Source organism: Helianthus annuus, chromosome 11 (assembly GCF_002127325.2).
Source record: "Helianthus annuus cultivar XRQ/B chromosome 11, HanXRQr2.0-SUNRISE, whole genome shotgun sequence".
Taxonomy (NCBI): Eukaryota; Viridiplantae; Streptophyta; class Magnoliopsida; order Asterales; family Asteraceae; genus Helianthus; species Helianthus annuus.
The window spans coordinates 156,986,340-156,991,532 of NC_035443.2; the positions used below are offsets into that span (position 1 = coordinate 156,986,340).

The 5,193-nt window shown below is 36.7% G+C and overlaps 1 long non-coding RNA gene across 1 annotated transcript; it reads right to left on the reverse strand.

Moving 5' to 3' along the window:
- Nucleotides 1–2,846: 2,846 nt before the first annotated feature.
- LOC110881297 lies at nt 2,847–4,875 on the reverse strand. Its single transcript, XR_002559678.2, has 3 exons — nt 4,715–4,875; nt 3,640–3,693; nt 2,847–3,200 (listed from the first exon to the last, which is right to left on the reverse strand). It is a non-coding gene; the product is annotated as an uncharacterized LOC110881297 (long non-coding RNA).
- Between the last annotated feature and the right edge of the window lie 318 nt (nt 4,876–5,193).

Sequence of the window (5,193 nt, forward strand, 5' to 3'; positions counted from 1 at the left end):
ATGGTGTCGAGTCTTGCACGTGGAGCGAAGCGTCGTTGTGGATCGTTGAGCACTGTACCCGTTATAGTCTGGTTTTATCTAAAACTTTTCCCTTTTTTAAAACCAAGTTCACTATAACCAATGGCTCTGATACCAATCTGTCACACCCCCAAAATCCACCATGCGGAGTACCACCGGTTGGATGTCACACCCTGGCTTTTGCGGAAGAGTGGTTTATTTGGTGTGACTTCTTAATATCATAGCAACAATCACAACAATGCTATATGATACAAACGTAAGATGTTCATCCATTAAAATAATTTAGAAAATGCATAGCATATTGTCTTTAAAAATATCAACCACTAAATACGTTACAAACCATGATTTGTTGAAAAGGAGTCCATAAGACTCGACGAAAGACTATTAACAAAACGAGGATTTGAGACATGCAACCCGTCCAGGAAGGAGTTACACCCCCCAAACCTATGACCCTGGATGACATCCCTATTTAGTACGCAGCTAACATGCATCACTTGCCCTATCCAATTAATTCCCAGAAATACATGTAGTTTGAAAAGTCAATAAAAAGTTGAGCGAGTTCATGTGTATGTGAGTCTGTATAAATTGTTAAAGTGTGTCTGTATAAATTGTTAAAATGTGTCTGTATAAATGTAGGTCTTTGGTATGTAGCAATAAGGAAAAACAGATCAATTAATGTGTAGCTAATACATTAATTAGTGACATGGCCTAGGAAGCACTCAAACCTGTATGCGTATTTGGTACCGGCCCCTCCGGCGGAATGACATAGTCACCACACACAGCCACTCACAGGCCCATGGATGGGGCTCGCAACACCCAATAGATCTATCACTCATGCCCCTCGGTCCTTATACAAGGATTAATGGTCTTACGATAATAGCCTACCCATTCACGTGACCTAGCAGTAAATTCCCTAGCTAATCATACCATGTATAAAAATGTCTGTAAATGTCTGTAAATGTCTGTAAAAGTCTGTAAGTGTCTGTAAATGTCTGTAATAATTGTAACATGTATTTCACCCCCGAAGTATAAAACTGAAAACAATTAAGAGAAAAGGGGGACATGAACTCACAGTATTGCATCTTCGGTACTTGTAACCCAAATCTCTTCAGCAAACACGACTCCCTACAATGTACTAGGGTCTATTAGATGAACGGGCCGTGCCTTGCCTTTGTATTTATGTTTTTGAGTTACGTTTCTGGTATTATTCCAAGTTATAATAATTATGTTTTAGCTTTGGAATAATTGTTTATACAATAATTCTGTATTAATACTCCTCAAGTATTTTAGCTTCGTGCTTCCGTCCCAAAGGTGGGGGTATTTATACATGTATTTTGTGATTAAGGTATTGACATTATACATTCCTAAGTCCCACTTTAGAAAAATATACAATAGCTTATTTGTCCGAAAATAACACATACATAATGTATATTTCCCTGTCTTCTAGAAAAATATATCATAACTTTCAAACAAATATATTTCGACTTGTTTCATAAATACGTTATATGTTGTGATAAATTTCATTTATCAAAATGTTATCCATCCAAAATATCCTAGTAACGGTATTTTGTTACAAAAATTATGGCGAGTTTTATGTTTGCAAAACATAGTCGAAAATATACTAGTAAACTCTTGTCTAGAAAATATTTACTAAGTGTTAGGATTTTTGGAAAATTTCGCCATGGTCTCCTTTGTAAATGGAGGTGTCCATGCTTTAATAGCATATCATTTTCTTTTACATATACCCCGTAGATCATTTTCAACAATCAAACCGACATATAGACATACAAAGCATTACTTACTTTATTTCAGCTTCATCACCCAAAACTGGACTGTTTTCGAGGATTTTTATAAAATAGTTAGCCTTTTCCAAAAATTCCCAAATTTTTTACAGAATGACTCATACGATACAGATTTTATTGTATAAAAATATCAGGGTCCAGTTCATTAGCAATATTTTATAGAAATTCATTTACCCAACTGCAATTAGATTTGTTACTTTCTGATTGCAGTTTACCGAATAATTCACTAAAAATTAACCGTAAGTCCTATTGACGAAATTCCAGAGATTTGTTACTTTCTGATTGCAGTTTACGGAATAATTCACTAAAAATTAACTGTAAGTCCGATTGACGAAATTCCAGTTGGAGGATCATCGTGACAACAACGGTGACCAACTACTGTAAAAATTCCATGAGTCGATTTTACTCAGGTTTCAGGTTATGACTCCGAAAACAACACACTTTTTCTGTAGTAAAAATGCAGCTTGAGCTGCTGTCCAAAAACAGTCTTTTAAAAGCAGTAAACGACCTCGAAAAATTACGATTCCAGTGCCATTTGTTCGGTTATTCCAAAATACACATTTTAGGCTTTAGAAAATCAGTTTTTCGATTTAAAACAGTCCAGTTACAGCCTGTTGAAGTTGGCTGGAAATACAAATCAGCTTGCTGTTTTCAACATGAAAGTTACTAAAAACGCATCAACAAAGACCCTAACCATGGTTTATCGATGAATAAATGTTCAAACTTCAATCATACTTTAACCAACCCTAAACCAACCAGATTTCAACTTCATCCAACCTTTTTATATATGGTTTTTATGCAGAATTTTAAGTTCAACTTTTTAGTGTTCATCTTCTTGTGTTACATGATTATCATCCTCCTACTAAGTATTCATAACAAAGAACAAGATGGAACAAGAGTGTGAAGGGACTTACAACTAGCACAAGGCAAGGGTAACAATCTTACGGCAAAGATGATGAGTGTTAGTGACAAAGGCTTGAACCAAGCTTCCTTGAAAGCTCTTCAACTTGCACTTCTATGGAGGAACTTCAAAGCTTAAAATGAGACTTATATGAAGAAGATGAAGGTAGTTGTCACACCCCCAAAATACCACATGCGGGAGCACCGCGGGATGTGTGACGTACCAGGATTCGAGCCACCAATCACATTGAACCACGCATTGTATTTAAATAAAACTTATCATTAATTGTCAATTGTAAATACCAATCATAAGATTAAACCAAAAGAGTTGTGTAGCGGAAGCATATAGTGAATTGTTAAACAACTGTTTCATGATAAGTATTCAAAACCAATGTATCAATACGTGTATATCCAAGAGCCTCGATCCATGACCACTCCAGCACTCCCAGATAGCAAGTCCATGTCAAGAAATCTAACGACCTGCAAGCATGCAGACAAGTGTGTCAGACGACGCTGGTGAGTTCAAAGTTTTGTTAACGCGTTTAGTTACCAGATGTGTGTTTACAACAGTTCAATGTTTAGTTTTGATGTTGTTATTAACTCGATTACCGTATGTGGCGACTAGATGTGAATGCCCAACCCCAATGCCTCTAACTAGGCATTGGTCATGAAGTCCAGGTAATTAGTTCACGCCCGTCCTTTCGGCCCGGTGTGAGGGTGCCAATCCTAATAGCGCTATCAACTAAATACCTCGTTGCTTCTTCAGCAACACGGTAGATGTATGGGGTCTTACATGAATTATACTGTGTTCAATAACCAACATCCCAAATAAACAGTTTACCCGGTGTTCCCTTTAGAAACGTTTACCAGATGTCCCAAACCACCGGGACGCATGCTTAGAAAAGTGTAGTGAACTCACCTTAGATTGCTCGGTACGACTAGTTACTTGTTTTATCGTTGGACACCCCAAACCCTAGTATGGTTCCAATGATAGTCAGTTTCGTTTACATAGAATTCACGTATTCATTGAATATATTTCACATGTGGTAGGCAAATATGGCACATATTATCACACAAGTTATGACGAGTATTCGGGTTATATGTATCTTCACAATACAAACTCGTATATCATAATGACACTCATTAACATCTCACACCTCATTCACATGAACATGCACGTAATAACAATAACTCACAACACTTTATACACTTACAACCGAACCCACTACATCCCATCGGCCCAAGAGTAAAATTGCATGTGATCCACTAGTATGTTGTTTTGTTCCCAAAGCCCATTCCCTGGTTATAACCCCAAACAATTAACTCCATATATCCCCTATGTATACATTATTATAGAATGGCATTACATATCACATAATATTTGTACCCTCATAATTTAACCCAAACCGCCCACATACTACCACATCAGTGCCATCGAATTACTTTGAAAACTTATTAACTCAAGGTCACATTGTTCATGTACCTGCTCATAATTCTAATAATCCAAAACTCACACATATGGATCTATATAGCATCTAGTAACAACAGACCCACAACTAGTCACAACCTTTTTTAATATCTCCCGGCCCAACAATCTAATCTTGTAACCCCTTTTTATTTGTTGAGTTTTCAACACCAAAATTATTAACAGTAAATCTTATATTAGTGGTTTAGTTTTTGTTGTGGGTAGTTATAACACATCATGAAATCAGATCTTAATTAACAGCCTTCATTTGATTCCGATTAAGTCATGCAATCCCCATTATTATCATGAACATGTTACGCAACCCAGCATACTATCATGAATCATAACTCACATATTATTATCTATCAAACCATCTTCACACCAGATAAATACAACAATCAGCATATTTCCAATTCTAACCATAAACCCTACAAGATTTTCCTACTTTACCGTTTTGAACACAACATACCACGGCTTACATTTATTACGTATAACATTAATTAAGCACATGTAATTCATGATCACATACCGACTATAAGATGGACACGAGTGAGTATGGAAAAGACCTCCGATCAGCCTGCTGCCGTCGCACACTCGAGGGGAAGGAATCAGTATTTAGGGTTAACCTATGTGCTAATTGTGATATCTATAATAGCCATGCTCTCCTTAACCGAATATAAGAGCCTCTACTATTACTGGGCCTGATTTTTGGGATAATAATAAAGACACTAGGCCAACTCATGTGTGAATTAAATGAGGGGACATCTAGTGAAGCGTATAGGGTCCCTGGCCCAATTAGAATGAACCAAAATTCAATGTTGTCGGCTATTATATCTAGTGGCCCATGTGCTGCATGTGAAAAATAATTGAGTGGATTGCATGTGTCTATTGTAATTGTCTGACATAAGTGCTTATGAGGTCCAATTAAATCATCAAGCTTATAAGAGTTGGCCGCATTTGTATAGATTGTATGGCTCAATATTCTAGTTTGCATGAGAATAAAAGTGA